The sequence below is a fragment of the Nicotiana tomentosiformis genome, chromosome 2 (assembly GCF_000390325.3).
Source record: "Nicotiana tomentosiformis chromosome 2, ASM39032v3, whole genome shotgun sequence".
Taxonomy (NCBI): domain Eukaryota; kingdom Viridiplantae; phylum Streptophyta; class Magnoliopsida; order Solanales; family Solanaceae; genus Nicotiana; species Nicotiana tomentosiformis.
Window position 1 is genome coordinate 83,821,170 of NC_090813.1, and position 27,074 is coordinate 83,848,243.

Genomic DNA, 27,074 nt, shown 5'->3' on the forward strand with positions numbered 1-27,074 from the left:
TATTTCCCCTTTCACCTTCCTCTGGAAGTATCTTTTAGAATTAGCACTGGGGCACTGATCTCAGTAGATATAGGATGTACATGAATTATGTAGTTAGTTTGGCCTCCATTGAGTTAGTCTCTGTCCATTCTGCAAATGTTGGCATTTATATTAAATGAAACTCTCCTGCTCTGGTGCTGCAGTTCTGAAGAGGTAATAACATAATGGGAGTTGTAAAGCACATTTGTGGCCTTTGTTGTTGATTGGAAACCCTTTCCTTGCTTGGACAGCAGCCTAATAGTCAGGAATATACTATCTGGTGACTAAGGGTGTGTTTGGTAGGGACGAAAACATTTTCTGAAAATGTTTTACCATTTTCCCATGTTTGGTTGACATAAATAGTTTGGAAATCATTTTCCCTACCAACATATTTTTCTTTAATTGGGGGAAAATATTTTCCCTAAAATTTGAAGGGAAATTTTTTTCCTGAAAACAAAACGCGCGTCTCCCCCTCCCCCCCCCCCCCCCCCCGTTGTTTCCCAATCCCAAATCAGTCGATTCATTTCTCTCCCTTCTCTCGATCTCGCTTCACTCCGATTTCTCTCTCTTCAGTCTCGGGTTTTAAGATCCTCTGTCATCGCGCCAATCTAGGGTTTTGGCGAAGCTTTACTTCGTTCTCCGCTCGCTGCAGCACTAATCTACCGTTTTCCGGCAACAACACTGTATTTGTCGTCGATGCTTTGCAATGCAGTTTTTTTTGTTTTTTGTTTTCTGTTGTTTCATCTTTATTTTTCTAAATGCTTTATGATCTTTGATTGTGCTTTTGTGTTCTGATTTGTCGATCTCTCTACTTCTGGTATAACCCTTGTAAATGTTAGAAGTTAAAAAAAATTCCTCCATTTTTCTTATGATTTCTAATAATAACAAAGAAAGGTTGCTCTATAGTGTGTAGGAAAATTAAATTTTCTAATATGTAGTACCATTTTTAGCATTTGTTGCTCGTACTAATGGTACAAATGCAAATTGGCTTTGGTACTTATTCTTTTTTCTTGAAGAGACAGTTACATACTTTTAATCCACTCTTTTCATATTTTGTAGTACTTTTTCTTCAGTGACAGCTTTAATCCCACATTAATCCTAATCTTCTCCAAAGGATTGTATGATGTGTATTAAGTTGGTTGCAATTCTTTAGTTAATAACTAAACACCAATGAAAGTAAAAGATTCGTATGGACAATATACTAGAAACAAGAAATCTACAGATTCTTATATCTTTGGGCTGTTTGAGTGATTTACTAGTTCCAAGTTCGATTTCTTTTAGGCTCTTTAATGTTTTAATCCATCCATTTTTATGAGTAGAAGTTCTAAAGTTGGGTTGCAACGGATGGATTCGATTGAGAACGACGAAGATGATGCAATAGTTGGAGCGGCAGCCGCATCTGTCTTAGCTGGTGGGGCTATAATTATTTTAGCCTACGAAAATCAAAGTAACATTCCTAGAGCACCTTATACCAATAAGGACCAGGAGAGGGAATTTTATATGAATAGTATTTTGAATGGAAGTAATGTTCATTGTGTAGGTCAGATAAGAATGAGAGTCGGCTGTATTTTTTGAATTGTGTAATTCTCTTAGAAGAAATAATTTCTTGAGATCAACCAAAAATATGTCTGTGCAAGAACAAGTACTAATTTTCTTAGAAATTGTTGGTTTTAATGAACGGTTTCGCAAGATAGGGTCGCATTTTTATAGGTCGATTGAATTTATTCATCGATTCTTCCAAACTGTACTTCAAGCAATTTTGAAGCTCCATCCAACCCTTGTGAAATCACCGAATGATACTATCTGGTCGGAGAAAGGAACAACCATCGTTATTACCCTTGGTTTGTTGTGAGTAACATATTAAATATTAAGTTTTTAATTAATTTTGAACATCAGTATATATTATTAACTTTAGTTGTACATATATGACCGTGTATGAGCAATAGATGGCACACATGTGCTTGCATTTGTTCCTATCGAACACCAAAATAGGTATCGTGGCCGCAAAGGCACAACAACAAAAAATATCTTGGCTGCTATCAGCTTTAATTTGAAGTTCACATATGTGTTTGCTGGTTGGGAAGGATCTGCTCATGACTCGCGCATATTAAATGATGCATTGGAGAGACCACGGGGGTTTCAAGTCCGGCAAGGTATCTTATTCAACCTAAAGTAGTTCATAAAAAGAAAAAAATAAATATGCTGAGAAAAGGCAATTTGTGTTTGTGATGATGGTGCCATTTAGAACCCTATCTACAGTGTGTCTTATGTGAAAAGGCAATTTGTATCTACTGTTACCCAACAAATTGCTAATGTTTCATGTATTTGCGCCTTCAGGAGGAGTTCGAGCAGTATACTGAGAAAGCTAACACATTGCCCGAGAACACAACCAATGGGAACTTACTACTACTATTATTTTGTTTTATCCATTTTGTAATTTTTTCCTTTAATCTGATAGTAACTTCTTGTTAGCTTGATAAGAATAAAGAGTAACATTTTTAATCCTAATAAATGTATCTGTTTGTTGGGTTACATAGCCTTGCATTGGATTTGATTATTTTGTTACGTTGGAATTTACATTATAAATTTGATTAATGGATGTAGATTCTTTGTTTCCTTATGTTTCATTGGGCAGTAAATATATGGTCTTTGTACAGGAACTTCTTGCTTGTAAGAATTTTATATATAAACACTTTTTTGCTCATATTAACAAGGCATTCAAGCGGCAAAGATTGAGTTACGATAGTAGTGGTTAGTCCTATGGGTTGATCCTAAGGGTTGGCCCTAGACAAATTTCTCTATTATTAAAAAAGTCAAGGCGATCACTTTTTCTTAGCTCTTCTGGAACTGCATTTGTTGTTGAGATATTATAGTATTAACAGTAGATAGTAGTGAGAAGAGTTTGAGTTGATTGTGATCACGTACCAAGTTGATTGTGATGTCCCTTTGCGAAGTGGTATCAAGAATGATTTCTCATTGGAAAGAATAACTATTCATGTTTATTCATGTTTATATTTAAAGGTAATAATTTTGGAGTTCTATATTTATGGTGTCTGTCATTCTGGTTTTATACATTTTTCCTACCATGTGAAGTAGTCCATTTGCCTAGCTTGTCCTGTTTGCTATCTGTTTAGCTGGATTAACTGCTATATTGGTGGTTGTCTGTTACTGTCTTGCTTGTCCCGTCTCTTATACTTTTTGCTTTGTCGTTGTATTGTAGGCTCATCCTACTCATGAGAAGTTCATTAACAAAAAGATTGAAATGTTTGAAGAAATGTTCCTCTTGTGTGGGAATGATCGAGGTAGGGGTAATTGTACTATGTCGTTTGATGATATCGGCTTGGATTGTAGTTTGGAGAAAGGTAATGATAATGACATTGAAGGGCCATCAAAGGAAAAAGCTGTGCAAGACGTAGTAAGTGAAACTTCTCAAGTCAAAGCAAGTCGTAAACGAAGTTGTTCTTCTGATGTGCAAGATGTGGTCGGTGATATATCAACAAAATTTGGAGAAGTGGCAGCGGCAATTAGTAAGATAGCTGATAGTCGATTAGATGTGACAATATTGTACGAAGAAATTATGGCAACAAAAGGTTATGAAGAAGAGTTCTTAGGTGAAACTTTTGATTATTTGCGTGCAAGGTGATATGTTAGCTAAGGCATTCATAGCAAAAAATCAGAATCTCCGCAAGGTTTGGCTGGAAAGATTCAAGCGACAATACTAAAATATACAAATGGGGTTGGAAGAACAAAGATGGAATAAGAAGCAATTGTTATAGGAAAATATTTTGTTGCTTGTCTATGTCACGACCCGAAATTCTCTCATTCGGACCGTGATGGCGCCTAACATTTCACTTGCTAGGCAAGCCAATGTTAGAATAATATTATCCATTTTTAAAATAATTTTTAAATTTGTTAATAACAAAGAACAAATGTAGAAGTAAAGTCTAAAATATAGTGAATAATCCATAAAAATAACGGTGTCTAAATACCATCCCAGAATTGGTGTCACAAGTGCACTAGCTTCTAGAATAAATACAATTAAAGGTCTGAATAAAATAAAGCTGTCTGAAAATAAACACACGGCTAGAGTAAAATAAACGGGGACTTCAGAACTGCGGACGCCATGCAGTTATACCTCCAGTCTCCTCCGAGTAGCTGAAATCCTAGCAAGTCTATGGCACGCCGCTGGGACCAACTCCGAAATCTGCACAAGAAGTGTAGAGTGTAGTATCAGTACAACTGACCCAATGTACCGGTAAGTGTTGAGCCTAACCTCGACGAAGTAGTGACGAGGCTAAGGCGGGTCACTTACATTACCTGTACGCAATATTAGTAACAACAACAATAATAGAAATAAATCAGGTAACTCATTTATAATAATTGAAGTCAACTCAGCAGTCATAACCAATTATCATTTCCATCAATTCTGTTGCAGCGTACAACCCGCTCTCACAATATATTCACATTCAATTCTATTGCAGCGTGTAACCCGCTCTCACAATATATTCACATTCAGTTCTGTTGCGGCGTGCAACCCGCTCCTCCAATATATTCATTTTAGTCAAGTCTGTTGCGGCGTGCAACCCGATACCCCAATATATATATATGTATATCGACTTTTAAATAAGTCTGTTGCGGCGTGCAACCTTATCCTCCAATATATACATTATAATTAATTCTGTTGCGGTGTGCAACCCGATCCTCCAATATATTCATTTACCAATCTTATAGAAGAAATTTTTCCAATAAATGTAACAATTAATATAAAATTATAAGATAACAATCATACAATAATTATGATTTTATTATGAAACAAACAAAGGCAAATAACACATTATTATGAAAATCAGAGAGAAAATATGTAGTTTAATATTTAATATGCTAAATGTCAAATAACAATTAAGGCACATAATTCAAATAGCATGTAACAATTAATGCAGGAATTCGAGAATTAATATTTGACAAAGAATAGGAGAGAAATAATTATTATAATAATGAATTCATGATTTAAAATAATTTATGATTTTTCAAGTAAGCAGGCGAACAATTAATTTGACGATGTATAGACACTCGTCACCTCGCTTATACGCCGTTCACATTCAATTCACATAACAAATAATTTGAGGGTTCTATACCCTCAAGTCAAGGTTAACCACGACACTTACCTCGCTTTGCAAATTCCAATCAATTACTCAACTACAGCTTTTCCTTTTAAATTTATCTCCGAAAGCTTCAAATCTATTCACAAACAATTTAATATATTCAATACTAATCATAGGAATTAATTCCATATGAATTTATAAATTTTTCGGATAAAAATCCGAAATTCATTAAAATATTCGACAGTAGGACCCACCTCTCAAATCACGGAAAAACTCGTGAAATCCAAACGCCTGTTCCGCTACGAGTTCAACCATACAAAAATTATCCAATTCTGATGTCAAATGGGCCTTCAAATCTAAATTTTTCATTTTTGGAAGATTTTAAAAAAAACCGATTTTTCTTCCATAAATTCACGGATTCATGATATGAATGAGTATGGAATCATAAAATATAATCAATATAGGATAAGGAACACTTACCCCTAATATTTTTCAGTGAAAATTGCCCAAATATTCGCCTTAACCGAGCTCAAAATGACCAAAATGAGTAAAAATATCGGACTCTTCGATATATACACTGCCCAGGTATTTTCCGTACCTGCAGTGCCTGGACTCGCACATGCGAGCTCACATCAGCGAGAAAAATCTCGCATATGCGAAATGGGGCTGCCAAGCGAGGCCTCGCACCTGCGGAGAAAAAATACGCTCCTGCGCTGCCTTCCGCTTCTGCGATTTCTAAGTCCGCTTCTGCGGACGCGCGAATGCGTGCAAGTTTCCTCACTTGCGGACCTTTGCCCAGCCTGCCCAAGCCACTTCTACGATGGAAGGCTCGCTTTTGCGATATCGCACCTGTGGTCAAAAATCCGCAAGTGCGATTACAACAGAAGGCAAAAATTCAGATTTTGCTTAAGTCCAATTCTTGTTCCGATTTCGATTCGAGTCACACTCGGGGTACTTGGGACCCCATCCAAATATACCAACAAGTCTCGTAACATAATACGGACTTACTCGGGGTCAAAAATCACGTCAAACAACGATGAAATTACAATTCACACCCTGATTCGAACTTTGAGTTTTAAACTTTTTTATTTGCAAATCTCGTGCCAAAACATATTAAATGAATCCGGAATGACTTCAAATTTGGCACACAAGTCCTAAATGACATAACAGAGCTATTCAAATTTCCAGAATCGGATTTCGGCTCTGATATCAAAAAGTCAACCCCGTGGTCAAACTTGGAAGTCTTTAGCCTTTAAATTGCTAATTCCACTAAATGGTCATAACTTGAGCTAGGAACCTCCAAATTAAATTCCGGGCATATGTCCAAGTCCCAAATCACGATACGGAGCTACCAAAACTATCAAAATATTAATCCGGGTCCATTTGCTAAAAATATTGACCAAAGTCAACTCAATTGAGTTTTAAAGCTCTATTTCACATTTTAATCCATTTTCACATGAAAACTTTTCGGAAAATTTTACGGACTGCGCACGCAAGTTGAGGAATGATAAATGGTGCTTTTTGAGGTCTTAGAATACATAATTACTTATTAAATTTTAAAAATGACATTTTGGGTCATCACATTCTCCACCTCTAAAATAAACGTTCGTCCTCGAACGGAGTTAGAAAAAAGTACCTGAGTTGGTGAATAAATATGGATATTTACTCCGCATATCCGACTCGAACACCCATGTAGATGCCTCTACCGGTTGACCTCTCCATTGCACCCGAACTGAAGGATAACTCTTAGACCTCAACTGTCCGGCCTGCCGAGCTAGAATAGCCACTGGCTCCTCCTCGTAAGTCAAATCTTTGTCCAATTGAACTGAGCTGAAATCTAACACATGGGACGGATCACCATGATATTTTTGGAGCATAGACACATGGAACATCGGATGAACCATTGATAAACTAGGTGGTAATGCAAGTTTGTAGCCTACTTCACCCACCCTTTCAAGAATTTTAAAGGGTCCGATATACCTAGGGCTCAACTTGCCCTTCTTTCCGAACCTCATTACACCTTTCATAGGTGAAACCCGGAGAAATATTCTTTCTCCAACTATGAATGCAATATCACGAACTTTACGGTCGGCATAACTCTTTTGCCTAGACTGAGCTATGCGAAGTCGATCCTGAATAATCTTGACCTTATCCAAGGCATCCTGTACCAAATCGATACCCAACAACTAGGGGTGGGCATATTTCGGTCTGAACCGAAAACACCGATCAAACCGAAAATATTTTTATTTTGGTTTTGGTTTAAAATTTTAAAATTTCAGTTTTTCGGTTCGATTTTCGGTTATTAATTTATTTGGTTCGGTTAATCAAAAAATTGAATTATTAGCAAACCAACAAATTTTCGGTTGGTTTTAGTCTAATTTACCGAAATTTTGAAACAAAACCAACAAATTCGTCAGTCCAATTATTATATAGAGAGAGCCCAATATGATAATGTTCAAACCGAAAATTGAACCGAAATTAAAAAACCGAACTGAACCGAACTTATTTCAGTTCGGTTTCGGTTACTACTTTTACAAAACCGAAAACCAAATAACCGAACCGAATTTCTTAAAACCGAACCGAACCGACCGAACGCCCACCCCTACCAACAACCGAGCCTCTCCCGGTTCAAACCAACCAACTGGCGATCGGCATCGCCTTCCGTATAATGCCTCATATGGAGCCATCTGAATTCCTGACTGGTAGCTATTATTATAACCAAACTCCGCAAGTGGCAAAAAATGATCCCAAGAACCTCCAAAGTCTATAACACAAGAGCGGAGCATATCTTCCAATATCTGAATAGTGCGCTCTGACTGTCCATCTGTCTATGGATGAAATGTTGTACTCAACTCCACCCGTGCGCCTAACTCACGCTATGCAACCCTCCAGAAATGTGAGGTAAATTGTGTACCTCGATTTGAAATAATAGGCACGGGCACACCGTGAATGCGGACAATCTCACGAATGTAAATTTCAGCTAATCTCTCTGAAGAATAGGTAACTACCACTGGAATGAAATGTGCTGACTTGGTCAACCTGTCCGTAATGACCCAAACTGCGTCAAATTTTCTCTGAGTCCGTGGGAGCCTAACAACAAAATCCATAGTGATACGCTCCCACTTCCACTCAGGAATTTCTAATTTCTGAATCAAACCACCAGGTCTCTGATGCTCGTACTTAACTTGCTGACAATTCATACACCGAGCTACATATGCAACTATATCCTTTTTCATTCTCCTCCACCAATAATGTTGCCGCAAATCTTGATACATTTTGGCGGTACCTGGATGAATAGAATACCTGGAACTGTGTGCTTCTTCAAGAATTAATTCACGAAGCCCATCCATATTAGGCACACAAATACGACCCTGCATTCACAGAACCCCATCTTCCCCCACAGCAACCTATTTGGCATCATCGTGCTGCACCGTGTCCTTAAGGACAAGTAAATGAGGATCATCATACTGCCTCTCTCTGATGCGCTCATATAAAGAAGACCGAGCGACTGTGCAAGCTAGAACCCGACTGGGTTCTGAAACATCTAACCTCACGAACTGATTAGCCAAAGTCTGAACATTTGCAGCTAATAGCCTCTCACCAACCGTAATATACGCAAGACTGCCCACACTCACAGCCTTTCTACTCAAAGCATCGGCCACCACATTGACCTTTCTAGGGTGATACAAAATGGTGATATCATAGTCTTTCAACAACCCCAACCATCTTCTCTGCCTCAAATTAAGATCCTTTTGTTTGAACAGATGTTGAAGGCTATGATGATCAGTAAATACCTCACACGAGACATCGTAGAGGTAATGCCTCCAAATCTTCAGCACATGAACAATGGCTGCCAATTCTAAGTCATGAACAAGATAATTCTTCTCGTGAACTTTCAACTGCCGCGATACATATGCAATTACCTTGCCATCTTGCATTAATACTGCAGCAAGCCCAATGTGAGATGCGTCACAGTATACCGTATACGATCCCGAACCTGTGGGTAATACCAACATTGACGTCGTAGTCAAAGCGGTCTTGAGCTTTTGAAATCTTAACTCACACTCGTTTGACCATCTGAATGGGACACCTTTCTGGGTCAATCTGGTCAATGAGCTTGCTATAGATGAAAACCCTTCCACGAACCAACGATAATAACCTGCTAAACCCAGGAAACTCCGGATCTCTGTAACTGAAATAGGTCTAGGCCAATTCTGAACAGCCTCAATCTTCTTAATATCCACCTTTATGCCTTCTACCAATACAACATGCCGCAAAAAGGCAATTGAGTCTAACCAAAACTCACATTTTGAAAACTTGGCATATAACTGATTATTCTTCAAGGTGTGAAGCATACTTCGAAAATGTTGCTCATGTTCCTCTCGACTACTGGAGTAAATCAAGATACCATCAATGAATACAACCACAAAAGAATCCAAATAAGGCTTGAATACCCGATTCATCAAATCTATAAATGCTGCAGGGGCATTTGTCAACCCAATTGACATCACTAGGAATTCGTAATGCCCATACCGAGTTCGAAAAGCTATTTTAGGGACATCAGATGCCCTAATATTCAACTGATGGTAACCAGACCTCAAGTCGATCTTCGAAAATACCTTGCAACCTGAAACTAATCAAATAAGTCATCAATTCTTGGCAGTGGATATTTGTTTTTGATAGTGGATTTGTTCAACTACCGATAATCTATACACATCCGCATAGAGCCATCTTTCTTCTTTACAAATAATACTGGTGCACCCCATGGCGAGACACTGGGTCTAATGAATCCTTGATCAAGCAAGTCTTGTAACTGCTCTTTCAATTCTTTCAACTTTGGCGGGGCCATATAGTATGGTGGAATAGAAATGGGCTGAGTGCCCAGAGCCAAATCAATACAGAAGTCAATATCTCTGTCGGGTGGCATCCCTGGCAAATATGCAGGAAATACTTCTGTAAATTCACGAACAACTAGTACTGAGTCCATAGAAGGAGCATCTGCATTGGGATCGCGAATATAAGCCAAATAGGCTAGACACCCTTTCTCTACCATACGCCGAACTTTTGTATAAGAAATAACCTTGTTGGCAGAATGACCAGGAGTTCCTTTCCACTCTAACCGAGGTAACCCCCGGCATAGCTAGGGTCACTGTCTTGGCATGACAATCCAATATAGCATGATAAGGGGACAGCCAATCTATACCCAAGATGACATCAAAATCTACCATATCAAGAAGTAGAAGATCCACACTAGTCTCACGATTACCAATAGTAACCACACACGAATGATAGACATGATCTACTACAACAAAGTCTCCCACCGGTGTAGATACACATACAGAAGCACTCAGAGAATCATAAGGCACAACCAAATATGAAGCAAAATAGGAGGACACATAGGAATAAGTAGATTCTGGATCAAATAGAACTGAAGCATCTCTATGGCAAACTGGAATAATACATGTGATCACAACATCAGATGACTCGGCCTCAGGCCTAGCTGGAAAAGCATAAAATCGGGGTTGGGCCCTACCACTCTGAATTGCGTCTCTGGGACGACCTCTAACTGGCTGGCCTCCACCTCTAACGGTCTAACCTCCACCTCTAATGGTCTGACCTCCACATCTAATGTCCTGACCTCCCCCTCTAGCTACCTGACCCCTACTAAAATTACCTCTGCCTCCAGACGAAGCACCACTGAAACCACCGAACTGAAGAGGCCTCTTATCGGACCTCTGACCTCTCCCCTGTGTAAGAACCATCTCGATCCTCCTTGCGACATTAGCAATCGCATGAAAAGAAATCTTACTTCCGGTCTACTTGGCCATCTGAAGTCTGATAGGGTGAGTGAGTCCCTCAATAAACCTCCTCACTCTCTCTCTCTCCCTCCGTAGGTAGTAAAAGGAGATCATGACAGGCCAAATCCACAAAACGGGACTCATACTGAGTAACAGTCATACTGCCTTGCTGTAGACGCTCAAATTGCTTGCGGAACTCCTCTCTCGGTGTGATAGGGAGAAACTTTTCCAGAAATAGCTGAGAGAACTACTCCCATGTAAGTGCAGGCGATCCGACTGGTCGGGTCAATGTATAATCTCTCCACCACCTCTTGGCAGAACCCGTCATATAAAATACAACAAAATCAACCCCATTGGTCTCAACTATACCCATGTTCCGCAGCACCTCATGGTAGCGTTCAAGATAATCATATGGGTCCTCAGAAGGTGTACCACTGAAGTGAACTGGAAAGAGCTTGGTAAACTTATCTAGTCTCAATAAGGCCTCAAAAGAAATGGCGGGCCTATCACCGATCTGTGCCGCAATAATTGGCTGAACTACCCCAACTGGCGGGGCTACTGAAGCCTAATTCTGGGGAGCCATCTGCTCCGGAGTGGGAGTAGTGGGAGTTTGTGCTCCCCCCCAGCCTGTGAGATGACTGGTGCCAATGGAAATGTACCATTCTGGGGCACGCCCTCCATAAGACTTACCAAACGGACTAGAGCGTCCTGAAGTACTGGAGTGGCTATGAATTCCTCCGGGACCTGAACTAGTTTAACTGGTATATTTTGAACAGGAACCTCCTCCTGAAGGTCCACCTGAGGTTCTTCAATAGGTGCAGCTGCTCGAGCTCTGGAGTGAGCTCTACCTCGGCCTCTAGCACGACCTCGGCCTCGACCTCTACCTCTGGCCATAATTGCCACCGGGGATTCTGATCCCTGACCATCGGTAGAGGTATTACGTGTTCTCACCATCTGCGAGAGAATAAGAGTATAATGGTTCAATCATCGATGATAGAATAAAATCGCGCGACAGAATAAGAAAGAAGTGATATTGTTCCTAAACCTCATAGCCTCTGAGAGATAAGTACAGACGTCTCCGTACCGATACTTCAGACTCTACTAAGCTTGCTCGTGACTCGTGAGACCTATGTAACCTAGTGTTCTGATACCAACTGTCACGACCCGAAATTCCCTCCTTCGGACCGTAATGGCGCCTAACATTTCACTTGCTAGGCAAGCCAACGTTAGAATAATATTATCCATTTTTAAAACAATTTTTAAATTTGTTAATAACAAAGAACAAATACGGAAGTAAAGTCTAAAATATAGTGAATAATCCATAAAAATAATTGTGTCTAAATACCATCTCAGAATCGGAATCACAAGCGCATGAGCTTCTAGAATAAATACAATTAAAGGTCTGAATAAAATAAAGTTGTCTGAAAATAAACACACGGCTAGAGTAAAATAGACGGGGACTTCAGAACTGCGGATGTCATGCAGTTATATCACAAGTCTTCTCCGAGTGGTTGAAATCCGAGCAAGTCTATGGCACACCGCTAGGACCAACTCCGAAATCTGCACAACAAGTGCAGAGTGTAGTATCAGTACAACCGACCCCATATACCGGTAAGTGCTGAGCCTAACCTCGACGAAGTAGTGACGAGGCTAAGGCGGGTCACTTACATTACCTGTACGCAATATTAGTAACAACAACAATAATAGAAATAAATCAGGTAACTCATTTATAATAATTGAAGCCAACTCAACAGTCATAACCAGTTATCATTTTCATCAATTCTGTTGCAACGTACAACCCGCTCTCACAATATATTCACATTCAATTCTATTGCAGCGTGTAACCCGCTCTCATAATATATTCACATTCAGTTCTGTTGCGGCGTGCAACCCGCTCCTCCAATATATTCATTTTAATCAAGTCTATTGCGACGTGCAACCCGATCTCCCAATATATATATATATATATATATATATATATATATATATATATATATATATATATATATATATATATATATATATATGTATGTCGACTTTTAAATAAGTCTGTTGCGGCGTGCAACCCGATCCTCCAATATATTCATTATAATTAATTATGTTGCGTCGTGCAACCCGATCCTCCAATATATTCATTATAATCAATTCTGTTGCGGCGTGCAACCCTCTCCTCCAACATATTCATTTATCAATTCTTATACAAGAAATTTCCCCAATAAATGTAACAATTAATATAAAATTATAAGACAACAAGCATACAATAATTATGATTTTATTATGAAACAAACAAAGGCAAATAGCAAATTATTATGGAAATCAGAGAGAAAATATGCAGTTTAATATTTAATATAATAAATGTCAAATAACAATTAAGGCACATAATTCAAATAGCATGTAACAATTAATGCAGGAATTCAAGAATTAATATTTGACAAAGAATATGAGAGAAATAATTATTATAATAATTAATTCATGATTTAAAATAATTAATAATTTTTCAAGTAAGCAGGCAAACAATTAATTTGACGACGTATAGACACTCGTCACCTCGCCTATACGTCGTTCAAATGTAATTCACATAACAAATAATTTGAGGGTTCTATTCCCTCAAGCCTAGGTTAACCACGACACTTACCTCACTTTACAAATTCCAATCAATTACTCAACCACAGCTTTTCCTTTTAAATTTGTCTCCGAAAGCTTAAAATCTATTCACAAACAATTCGATATATTCAATACTAATCATAGGAATTAATTCCATATGAATTTACAAATTTTTCGGATAAAAATCCAAAATTCATTAAAATATTCTACAGTGGGACCCACACCTCAAATCCTAGAAAAACTCGCAAAATCCGAATGCTCGTTCCGATACGAGTTCAACCATACAAAAATTATCCAATCCCGATGTCAAACAGACCTTCAAATCTAACTTTTTCGTTTTTGGAAGATTTTTAAAAAATCTAATTTTTCTTCCATAAATTCACGGATTCATGATATGAACGAGTATGGAATCATGAAATATAATCAATATAGGATAAGGAACACTTACCCCCAATATTTTCCCGTGAAAATCGCCCAAATATTCGCCTTAACCGAGCTCAAAATGATCAAAATGAGTAAAAATGTCTGACTCTTCGATATATACACTGCCCAGGCATTTTCCGTACCTGCAGTGTCTGGACTCGCACATGTGAGCTCGCATCTGCGAGAAAAATCTCTCATCTGCGAAATGGGACTGCCAAGCGAGGCCTCGCACCTGCGGAGGAAAAATGCGCACCTGTGCTGCCTTCCGCTTCTGCGATTTCCTAGTCCGCTTCTGCGGACGCGTGAATGCGTGCAAGTTTCTTCACCTGCGAACCTTTGCCCAGCCTGCCCAGGCCGCTTCTACGATGGAAGGCTCGCTTTTGCAATATTGCACCTCTGGTCAAAAATCCGCAAGTGCGATTACAACAGAAGGCAAAAATTCAGATTTTGCTTAAGTCCAATTCTTGTTCCGATTTCAATTCGAGTCACACTCGGGGTACTTGGGACCCCGTCCGAATATACCAACAAGTCTCGTAACATAAGACGGACTTAATCGGGGTCAAAAATCATATCAAACAACGATGAAATTACAATTCACACCCTGATTCGAACTTTGAGTTTTAAACTTTTTCATTTGCAAATCTCGGGCCAAAACATATTAAATGAATCCGGAATGACTTCAAATTTGGCACACAAGTCCTAAATGACATAACAGAGCTATTCAAATTTCCAGAATCGGATTCCGGCTCCGATATCAAAAAGTCAACCCTGTGGTCAAACATGGAAGTCTTTAGCCTTTAAATTGCTAGTTCCGTTAAATGGTCATAACTTGAGATAGGAACCTTCAAATTAAATTCCGGGCATACTTCCAAGTCCCAAATCACGATACGGAGCTACCGAAACTGTCAAAATACTAATCCGGGTCCGTTTGCTAAAAATATGACCAAAGTCAACTTAGTTGAGATTTAAAGCTCTATTTCACATTTTAATCCATTTTTCACATGAAAATTTTCCGTAAAATTTTACGGACTGTGCACGCAAGTTGAGGAATGATAAATGGTGCTTTTTGAGGTCTTAAAACATAGAATTACTTATTAAATTTAAAGATGACATTTTGGGTCATCATAGTCTAATATGGTCTGTAATACTTCTGTATACAGGTAAAATCGGGCTCAATGTTCGATCGAGCTTCCAACCTCGCTAATTAAGGCCATCGTCAAAATATTCATAATCGGGTAAAATTCGAGCTCGAAGTTCGATCTTGCGTCCAACACAATCAGCCAAGATCGAAATATGGTAATTAAGATCGGACCCAAAGCATTGGTAAAATTAGTCATCGACACCACCAAATTTGCCCTCGAGTTTACCGAAGTCATAATCGGTCCTGGTCATAATGGTCTCAAGGAATATATTGCCAGCTTATCCGAAATTCCCGCAATTAACCAGACATTACGACGAAAATCACTAAATATACCAAAAAAGGAACCAACGGTCAACAAATCAATGACCTTTTTACCTTTTGTGAAATAATAGAATAATATCTAAAAAGTAGGTTCCTCTCATATATAAAGGGGGTGTCACAATTCATGAATACATGATAACATACACTGATAAGCAATACATTCTCTAAGTTCTTACTCCTTGGTATCTTTGTGTCAATATAAGTGCATTCAACTCAAGGGTGGCTTGCTTTCCTAAGCTGAAATCATCCAATTCATGTGGTTTGCAGTTAATTTATCATTATTTATTTCAATTACAATCTAATTCATCGCTTTGTATCAAGTTAATCTGCATATCCTTTGAATCACTAATAAATTCAATTGTTATCTGATTTCGAGGGTAAACAGTTTGGCACCCACTGTGGGGCTAAGGATAATAGTGGCTATTTGATACAAATCTCCATAACACACACTACTTTACACTTTCTCTTTGAAGTGTCTTTGATTTCAGGCTAAAAATGCCAAACTCTCAATCAGCACCCCTACATATCGACAACGAGTCCGATCATCAAGGTGAAAATAACAATATGGCACCCGGTAACGAAGTGCCGCCTGCTGATCCTGTTGGAATTTCGATCGTAGATCTGATTGATGTTAATTCACATATAGACATCGACGCAAACTTGCCTACCGACCCCAAAAATAGCGTCCGTGGTGGAGCCCGATCGTCAACACGAAACACGTAAAACATTGAAGAAGACGGGATCAACCTACAGATGATCTTTGAAATGCTGCAGTTACAATAGGCGGCGATAAATCAGTTACATAATTAAAGCCAGGAACCGAGCAGGGTTGAGCCCGATCCGCCCCGTGAAGTCACCCGCAGAAATGAACCGGTCATAGAAAGGTTAAATGAATAAGAATCGGGTGCTAACCCCGAGATTATAAAAATGCTCGAGGAGCTGACATAGCAGATAAAATCAGGGAAAAAGAAAATTGAAGCAAACAACAAAAAGGTGAAAACCTACAATTACAGGGTAGATCAAATCCGAGGAGCACCTCCGATATTGAAAGGACTGGATTCCAGGAAGTTCGTGCAAAAACCTTTTCCTCCGAGCGCATCTCCGAAGCCGATCCCCCAAGAAATTTCATATGCCCGAAATACCTAAGTATAACGGAATGACCGACCCAAACGAGCATGTAACCTCTTATACATGTGCCATCAAAGGAAATGACTTGGAAGACGATGAGATTGAGTCTGTTCTACTGAAAAAATTTGGGGAGACCCTATCAAAGGGAACTATGATATAGTATCACAACTTACCTTCTAATTCTATTGACTTATTTGCTATGCTTGCATTCTCTTTCGTAAAAGCACAAGTTGGTGCCATCAAGGTCGAAACAAGGAAATCAGAACTTTTCAAAGTCAAACAGAAGGATAACGAGATGCTTAGGGAATTTGTGTCCTGTTTTCAAATGGAACGAATGGATCTGCCGCCGATCGCTGATGATTGGGTTCTTCAAGATTTCACTCAGGGACTCAAAATTCGAAGCTAGGTGGCTTTGCAGCAACTGAAGCAGAACATGATAGAATACCCGGTTGTTTCCTGGGCCGACGTGCATAACCAGTATCTATCAAAAATCAGAGTCGAAGATGATCAACTCGGGGCCCCTTCGGAGTCTGTTTATCCCGTTAGAACCCTCGACAGAGTCAAGAGAGACATCGATCGTGAACCAAGACCAAATAGGGATCGGTATCAGCCATATAATGGAGATCGGAGAAGCAGTGGGTCCGGGCGGAACCCCATGAGAAATGATCGAGGTCGAATCAATCGGGGGCTCATGACCAAAAACATCTTTGATAGGTCCATCGGGCCTAAAGAAGCGTCGAGGCTATCAGAATACAACTTTAATATCGATGTTGCTGCCATTGTGTCGGCTATCGGGCGCATCAAAGATACCAAATGTCCTCGACCTCTACAATCTGATTCAACTCAAAGGGATCCTAACCAGATGTGCAAATATCATGGAACTCACGGTCATAAAATGGAATATTGTCGAAAGATGAGAGAAAAAGTAGCCCGACTATTCAACAATGGGCACCTTCGAGAATTCTTGAGCGACCGGGCCAAGGATCATTTTAGGAACATGTATTCTAACAAACAAACAGAACAAGAAGAACCTCAACACATCATTAATATGATCATCGGTGGAGTCGATATCCCACATTGGCCGATGTTAAAACGCACCAAAGTATCCATAACTAGGGAGAAACGAACTCAAGACTACATACCGGAAGGAACTTTATCTTTCAACGACGAGGATGCAGAAGGGATCGTACAGCCTCACAATGATGCACTGATAATATTTGTAATCATAAATAAAATTTGAGTTAAACGTGTGTTAATTGATCCAGGTAGCTCGGCCAACATCATTCGGTCTAGGGTCGTGGAACATCTCGATCTACAGGACAAAATCATGTCTGCAGTACGAGTTCTAAACGGATTCAACATGGCATGTGAAACTATCAAGAGGGAGATAACGTTACCCGTCAATACCACCAGGACCATACAGAAGGCCAAGTTTTATGTGATCGAAGGAGACATGAGGTACAACATCATACTCGGGAGTCCATGGATCCACAACATGAGGGCAGTGCCCTCAACTCTTCTCCAAGTATTAAAATTCCAAACTCTGGGAGGGATTAAGACAATCTACGGGGAACAACGGGCCGCGAAAGAGATATTTGTAGTCGAAGAAGTGATTCCAATATCGACACTCGCAACATCGAAGGAAACAAGTTCGGGTACAAAACAAAAGGCCAAATAGCAGTAACTGATACCGGCCACAGCCTAACCAGATAAGCAGAGGACTGATGAAGACGATGATTACTGGGTTCCCCGATCTTTTATAATCCCCGATTACTACGATGCAACCAAATCGACGGTTGAATAGCTGGAACAGGTCATATTGATCGAGCATCTACCCGATCGGAAGGTATACCTGGGTACGAGGTTAATTCCCGAGCTCAGAAAAAACTTATTCAATTTCTTGTAGCTAAAATAGATTGTTTCGCTTGGTCCCATCTTGATATGGCAGGGATCCCACCACAGATAATCACTCACAAGCTAAGCCTGGACCCGAGATTCAATCGGTCAAGCAGAAGAGGAGGCCCAGTCCGAGGTCAAACATGCTTTCATCAAGGACTAGGTATCTATACTCCTTAAAATAAGGTCAATTCAGGAGGTCAAATACCCTGATTGGTTAGCAAACATAGTGGTAGTCCCTAGCAAGGGGAAGAAATTAAGAATGTGCATAGATTTTAAGGATCGGAACAAAGCATGTCCCAAGGACTCCTTCCCTCTACCCAACATTGATCGCATGATCGATGCCATGGCCGACCACGATATCCTCAGTTTTCTCGACACCTATTCCGGGTACAACCAAATACGGATGAACCTGGATGACCGAGAAAAAACCTCTGTCATCACTAAGTACGGCACATGCTGCTATAATGTGATGTCATTCGGATTAAAAAATGCCGGTGCCGCTTACCAACGCTTAGTAAACCGGATGTTTGAGGAACAAATAGGAAAATCGATGGAGGTTTATATTGACGATATGTTGGTTAAGTCCCTGGAGTAGAGGACCATTTAAAACTTTTGCAGGAAACCTTCAACATATTAAAGAAGTACAATATGAAGCTGAACCCAGAAAAATGTGCATTCGGAATCAAATCAGGTAAATTCATCGGGTTCCTGGTATCCAACCGAGGAATCGAGATCAACCCCGACAAGATCAAAGCCATCGAAGATATCACGGTCGTGGATAACGTAAAGGTAGTGCAAAGGCTAACCGGGCGCATAGCCGCCCCGAGGCGATTTATTTCGATGTCATCCGACAAGAGCCACTGATTTTTCGCACTATTAAAAAAGAAGAATAACTTCTCATGGACTCCGGAATGCCAACGAGCTTTGGAAGAGCTCAAGAGGTACTTATCGATCCCGCCGCTACTTCACATGCCAAAGACAGGCGAACAACTGTACTTGTATTTGGCGGTCTCAGAGATAGCGGTAAGTAGAGTCCTAGTTTGGGAAGAGCAAGGTACGCAATTTTTAATTTATTATGTTAGTAGGACCTTAGGTGAGGCCGAAACTAGGTACCCTCACCTAGAAAAACCGGCGCTCGCTTTGCTAAGCGCCTCTAGGAAGCTAAAACCATACTTCCAGTGTCACCCCATATGTGTCGTAACTACTTACACGCTGAGAAATGTTATACACAAGCCCGAACTCTCGGGCCGATTGGCCAAATGGGTCGTGGAAGTAAGTGGGTACACTATTGACTACCGACCTCAGACCGCCATTAAGTCTCAATTTTTGGCAAACTTTATGGCCGACTTTACACCGACCCTAATACCCGAGGTCAAAAGAGAGTTATTGGTTAACTTGGGAACTTCCTCGGGAATCTGGACCCTCTTTACGGACGACGCCTCAAATGCAAAAGGGTCCGGACTTGGCATTGTACTAAAGCCAACAACATGTAATATAATTAGGTAATCTATTAAGGCTAGGAAATTGACTAACAACGAGGCTGAATATGAGGCCATGATTGCATGCCTTGAACTAGCCAAAAGCTTGGGGGCAGAAGTGATCGAAGCCAAGTGCGACTCCCTCATTGTAGTAAATCAAGCCAATGGAACATTTGAGGTCAGGAAAGAACGAATGCAAAGATACTGGGACAAGTTATAGGTGGCATTGCATCGGTTCATAGAATGGACTTTGCAACATGTACCTCAGGATCAAAACAGCGAGGCAGATGCCCTCGCTAACTTGGGGTGGTCTGTCAAAGATGACGAGATCAACTCGGGAGAAGTCGTACAGCTTATGAGATCGGTGGTAGAAGAAGGCCACGTCGATATCAACTCAACGAGCCTAAATTGGGACTAGAGGAATAAGTACGTGGAATGACCCAAAAAATTTGAGGGCCCTATGTACGAAGGCAACCCGATTTAGCCTGTCCAGAGACGAAACCCTATTCAGAAAAACATTCAATGGCCCATTTGCAATATGTCTAGGGCCGGGAGATACTGAGTACGTTTTGAAGGAAATCCACGAAGGTACCTGTGGAAATCATTCGGGCGCCGAATCGCTAGTTCAAAAAATAGTCAGAGCCGGTTACTACTGGCTCGACATGGAAAAAGACGCAAAGAAGTTCGTTCGACAATGTGATGAATGCCAAAGACACGCTCCGATGATTCATCAACCCGGGGAGCTGCTGCATTCGGTTTTATCACCATGTCCGTTAATGAAGTGAGGAATGAACATCGTCGTCCCCCTTCCATGGGCACCCGGTAAGGCTCGATTTGTATTGTTTATGAATGACTATATTTCTAAATGGGTGGAAGCCCAGGCATACGAGAAGTTCAGGGAGAAGGAAATCATCGATTTCATTTTGGACCACATCATATGGCGATTCGGAATGCCGGCCGAGATTGTATGCGATAATGGGAAACAATTCATCGGAAGCAAAGTAACCAAATTCCTTGAAGACCATAAAATCAAAAGGATCCTATCGACACCCTATCCACCCTGGTGGGAATGGACAAGCTGAATCTACCAACAAAACCATACTCAAAAGCCTTAAAAAAAGGTTAACCGACACCAAAGAAAGATGGAAGGAAATACTACCCGAGGTCCTATGGGCATACCGTACAACCTCGAAGTCCAGTACCGGGGCCACCCCATTTTTCTTAGTTTATGGCACCGAATCTCTAATACCGGTCGAGGTTGGAGAACCAAGAATCAGATTCCTATATGCAATAAAGGAATTGAACGATGAGGCTATGAGTATGAGCTTGGAGCTACTAGATGAAAGGCGTGAAACCGCCCTTGTCTAGTTGGTCGCCCAAAAATAACGGATCGAAAGATATTATAATCGAAGGGCCAACCTTCGACACTTCAATACCGGGGACTTGGTACTAATAAAGGTCATACTAACCACTCGAAACCCGAACGAATGGAAATTAGGGACGAACTGGGAAGGACCATACCAAATTATCGAGATCACCGGAAAAGGGTCCTACAAGCTCAGAACAATGAACGACGAGCAATTACCGAACAACTGGAATATAATTCACTTAAAACGATATTACTACTAAGGTACGACCCCATTCTTTCTTTTATTTACATTTTAACCTAACATTTGCAAGTAACCAACAAAGGACGTTACGGGTTCCTAGGTATGAAAGCACGCATTGCACTCTTTTTCCCTTGAACCGATTTTGCCCCAAATGGGTTTTCCGGCAAGGTTTTTAATGAGGCAACAAGTAAATCGTGCTAACTTAGAGTTGAAGGACGGCTACGAACCGATGACAATGATCACAACATCATTTGAGGCCTCTCTTCAGTCAGCCACGAATACTGGGTGGCATTACCCTCGGATATAGACTTTAGCCAGGAAAGAAACTTCGTGATTGAAGGGTCTCGATCAATAGGATTTATTGCAATGGCCAAACAGTCAAATGAATCGTGCCCACACAGACCGCTCTAGCCCTAGCACAAAACATGTATACATATACAACTATTATGCACAAGAATAAACATCATTCTCTTCGTTGCACATTAACATCTTGTCCTTTAACATTTTTCTTGCATTTCTCAAGGAATTTTCTACACCTGATCCCCTAAAGGTATCGAGCCCAAGGGTCATCTTAATCCGAGTTAAAACAATCACTTTTATTCGGGGACTGCCGTCCAAAAATGATCTCGGGTGGTCCGAGCTATCATACCTCGGGGCAAGAAACCTATTAGGAAACGCCCGAATTTCAAAGGCCACAGCCACCCCCACTTAGGGACTGTTATCTTAGGCATGCCTGGATAACTCGGGATAACAAGACCACTGAGCGACACCCGATCTAAAAAGGTTACGGCCATATTAACACGGTTTGGAGACGTCTGAGACCTATAACAAAAATAAGACCTTCAAAAAAAACTTCATAACCTGTTCTAAAGGCTACCCTCGGCAAATTATAAACCTAAACTACTTTGGGGAAACGTAGGCATTTCGATATTTGCGAATACAAATAAAAAAGCAAAGGAAAAATTCAAAAGTTTTAAAAGGGAAAAAGCCTTATATATATCTAAATTCTTTTTACAAGAGTTGAATAGCCCCGATACAAATTATTTACAAAGGCCGAATGGCCTAAAAAAAAGATGATACAAAAAAACAAAAGGCAAAAACGCCTAAAAAGATCCCAAATGGCCTAGTCTTCATCAGGGGCCACATCATCGCCTACGGGGTCTTCGCCACCATCGGACGCACCCGAATCTTCAGACCCCTTGGAATCTTCCTCCTCGGGATAAGCCAGCTTCCTGGTCTTGGCTTCGTATATCTTGGCATTCTTGATTTCAGCCAATAAATCAAAATCCCGAGCATGGACTCCCTCGAGGGCCTCCCTTTGGGATAGCCACTTCGCATACTTCACCATATTTCTCGCTTGGTCCTGAGCCACCTCGGCATCGGCCTTATGTTAAGCCACCTTATCATCGGTCTCGGCCCTGACCACAGCAACCTCTGACTTGGCCGCCTCAAGCTCCTTGGCCAGATTTTCTTGACTGGAAACAGCCGAGTTAAGCTGAGACTGGAGCTCCTCGATCTTTTTGGTCTATACCAAGATTTTCTTTGCAGGCCAAAACTGGACCTCAACCGAAGCCAACTGTGCTCGGGCAGTCTCCTTCTCTGAGGCCAGGCGATCCATGTTTTTCTTCCATTCTTCGGCCTCAGCTTTGACCGTATCCATCTCCACCTGGAGCTGCTCGATCTGGTCAAGTTTCTTTTGAATTTGCGAGTTCGGATCTTTAGCCACTGTATCTGACTCATCGTCACTAACTTCAAAACTCTTATTACCTACTCGACCAGGTCAGCATGCTTATTCCGAGCCACTTTTAGCTCATCCTGGAGTTTCTCACTAAGAAGCTTGTAAGCATCCCTTTTCTTAGTAATCTCTCGAGTCTTAACCTCGTGATGTTTTAACTCTTCTTGATATCGGAGAAAGGTCTCGTGATGAAGCACCGAGGCCTGCAAGCACAAAGTAAAATGTTACGATTATTTACTACTTAATCTAAGTACATAATAGAGGGGCATTCGAAGTTACCCGATTTAACGCATGTTGAGCTTCGTTGAACAGGCAGGGGACTTCCACCTCTTTCATCTTGGCTTGATCCTCTTCAGTCACCAAGCACCGAAGATAACTGGAAATCCCCACGGGGGCAGAGAGAACTCGTGCATCCTCCATAATGGACATAATGATTGACCGCTTCCAAGGTAGGATATGCACTCAAAGCTGGGAATTGGTTTACTAATTTTGGACTTGAAGAAGACCTCTAGCTCCCGGAGACGGTATCTTCTTTGGTACCAGTAAGTCACCCAACCAGATGACGTCCTTCGAGGCGGTAGAATCCAAGCCATCAAAGAAGTTGTTAAAAGAATCTACTTCTCTTTGGGGGCCCTCGTTGAGGTGACCTTTCAGCGTCTAAGCCCCGTTTCTCATAAAATTAGTAAATTAAGGCGACCCGGAGAGATCTATCACCCCAACTGCGTCCTTCGGTACATTATCTTCTGCCCGAGAAGTACCGACCATGGTCTCTTTGTCAACCTCCCCAGCTCGGGGCAAAACGGCCTCGACCCTCCCTAGTTCGGAGGCCTTGGCCACTGCCTCTTCATCGACCTCCCTGGTTTGAGGCAATTCGGTACCGCTTCTCATATGGGTCACCAATTCAGAGTTTTCTTCTTCTTCGGACTCATTCATCAAATGTTGGAGTGAGTTCTATAGGAGTTCTCGGGCGCTGATACTTTATTTGGATGTGCGCACCAGCCGCCTCTTCGGTTTCTTCTTTTCGGAGCTCGGAGCTTTTCTTCTTTTCTTCTCTTTATCATGCTTCAGAGCAGGGGGCTCAGTGAAAATGTCATCATCACTGGGCGGAGGCCTCATTTCAACATCTTTTGGTAAACCTGCAAAAGGAAAGTAAAACAAGTTAGAAATCGACGACATGAAAGTAAGGTCGAACGTAACTAAAAGAAAAAACCTCATCATGATAATAGGCCTCCCATCGGCCCTTCGAAAGCTCACGCCATGAGCGCTCGGAGTAAGATCTTTGTGTTGCGATACCCTCGACCCACTTCTTGAGTCGAGGAGCTACATTCGGCATCCGAGCAATAGTTGTACCATCACAAAATATCGATAAGAAGGGAGGAAAAGGAAAAGCAATAAAAGAAATCTTAAAGGCAAGGTTATACTTACATTTCATGTTCCATTTATCAGAAAATGGCATATCTTCGGCCGGGATTATATCCTAGGTCTTCACTCGAATGAATCGGCCCAACCAGCCTCAGTCCCGATCCTCGTTGATGCTCGAGAATGGGGCCTTACTAGCCCGACGTGCAAGCTTGATTAATCCCCCTCGATAGAGTCGGGGACTATACAAGCGCATATGATGGTTGATGGTGAAGGGACACCCCTCGAGTTTGCTCACGAAGAAGCAAAGGAGAATTACAATCCTCCAAAATGAAGGATGAATCTGCCCGAGAGTCACCTCATACCTTTTGCAAAAGGCTATAATAACTGGATCTAAAGGACCCGACATGAAAGGGTAAGTGTAAACACTTAAAAAACCCTCCACGTGGGTGGTGATCGTTTCCTCGGGCGTAGGAACCACCACGTGCTTATCGACCCAGTTGCAGTCCTCCTTGGCCTTAGCAAGGACATTGTCGGTGACCGAACATATGTAACTCGAGACCGGATCGCACCGACCCGGTACCGAGGATGTTTTCTCAACCTTAAAATCGGCTCCGGTTGGGCACCTCATAGGGACGAACATCTTTAGAGGGGGTTCCAGTGTCAGTTCCTCAGTAACAACAGACAGATTTTAAAGTCTTTGCCATTGCTTCTAAATAGAGGAGAAAGGAAAGTGCGAATAAAAGAGGAGGTATTATTAGCAAACAACTTATGTAAGCTTTCAGAAAACCAGAAGATGAGAGTGGTGAAGTTTTCTTAAAGCACAAGAGCAAAAGTTTGAATGTAAAAGTTCTAAATGAATGGATGAAAGGGTATTTATAGTTTTCTCAAACTGCGGTTCGCATCCTGAAGTGGCCGACCGTTGACTGATATGCATTTAATGCCTTAAAAATTGGACCGATGGAACATTTCAACTATTCTTATCACTTACATCATGATTTCGGCATCATGATTTATCGAAGTGAGAATCAGAGGCTCATATCGTTTCTCATCATTTACTCTCCGAAAAATAAGGGGATTTTACGTCATGATTTTGTCACTTACATCATGATATATCGAAGTGAGAATCGGAGGCTCATATCGTTTCTCGTCATCTACTCTCCGAAAAATGAGGGAACTATCTGTATACGGGTAAAACCAGGCTCGATGTTCGATCGAGCTTACAACCTCCCTAATTAAGGACATGGTCGAAATATCTTTAATCGGGTAAAAGTCGAGCTCAAAGTTCGATCTTGCGTCCAACACAATCAGCCAAGATCAAAATATGGTAATTAAGATTGGACCCAAAGCATTGCTAAAATTAGTCATCGACACCAACAGATTTGCCCTCGAGTTTACCGAAGTCATAACCAATCCCAGTCATAACGACCTCAAGGAATATATTGCCAGCTTATCCGAAATTCTCGCAATTAATCGGACATTACGGCAGAAATCACGGAATATACGAAAAAAGAATTAATGGACAACAAATCAAGGACCTTTTTACCTTTTATGAAATAATAGAATCATACCTAAAAAGTAGGTTTCTCTAATATATAAAGGGGGCCTCACAATTCATGAATACATGGTAACATACACTGATAAGCAATACATTCTCTAAGTTCTTACTCTTTGGTATCTTTGTGTCAATAAAAGTGCATTCAACTCAAGGGTGGCTTGCTTTCCTAAGCTGAAATCATCCAATTCATGTGGTTTGCAGTTAATTTATCGTTATTTATTTCAATTGCAATCTAATTTATCGCTTTGTATCATGTTAATCCGCATATCTTTTGACCCACTAACAAATTCAATTGTTATCCAATTTCGAGAGTAAACAACTTCTGTGATGGTTTTTCTCATGTCTACTTGCTTCTTGAGTACTCCTATATTGAGAATGGTTATTATGGAGTTGCTCACATTTCTTCTCTTTTATCTGTGTACGAGACGTTTATCGTTGTTAGCCTGAATCTTATATGTTGCAAGAGGTTATATTATAGAAATATTATTGAGAGTAATTTCTTCTCACGTTGTAGATAGAGTACTTTCTTTTTCATTTTAACATATTAGTTTCTTCGGGTTTATGTGAATTCTTTAGAAGAATAATTGAATTTTTGAAGAAAAATGTAATTGTTGGAAGGGGGGGGGGGGGAGAGGAGGAGAGTAGCATAGAAAATTATTTTCCTAAGAAATGATTTTCTACTCTCTAACCAAATACTAGAAAATATTTTTCGGAAAATATTTTCCACTCACCAACCAAACATGAGAAAATAAGTGATAACACCATTCATTTTCCAGAAAAACATTTTCCTTCATACCAAATACCCCTAAGTTACAACTCTTCTACCCTGACAAGCGGAACATTTTACTCTTGTATCATTGTTAAGTGTCAAAATTCTAAGTTTTAAATAGCATTTCTTCA

General features: G+C 40.6%; 1 long non-coding RNA gene across 1 annotated transcript; it reads left to right on the top strand.

The window, feature by feature from the left end:
• Positions 1 to 195: 195 nt before the first annotated feature.
• Positions 196 to 27,074, top strand: LOC138906571 (uncharacterized). Its single transcript, XR_011414027.1, has 2 exons — positions 196 to 308; positions 26,985 to 27,074. It is a non-coding gene; the product is annotated as an uncharacterized lncRNA (long non-coding RNA).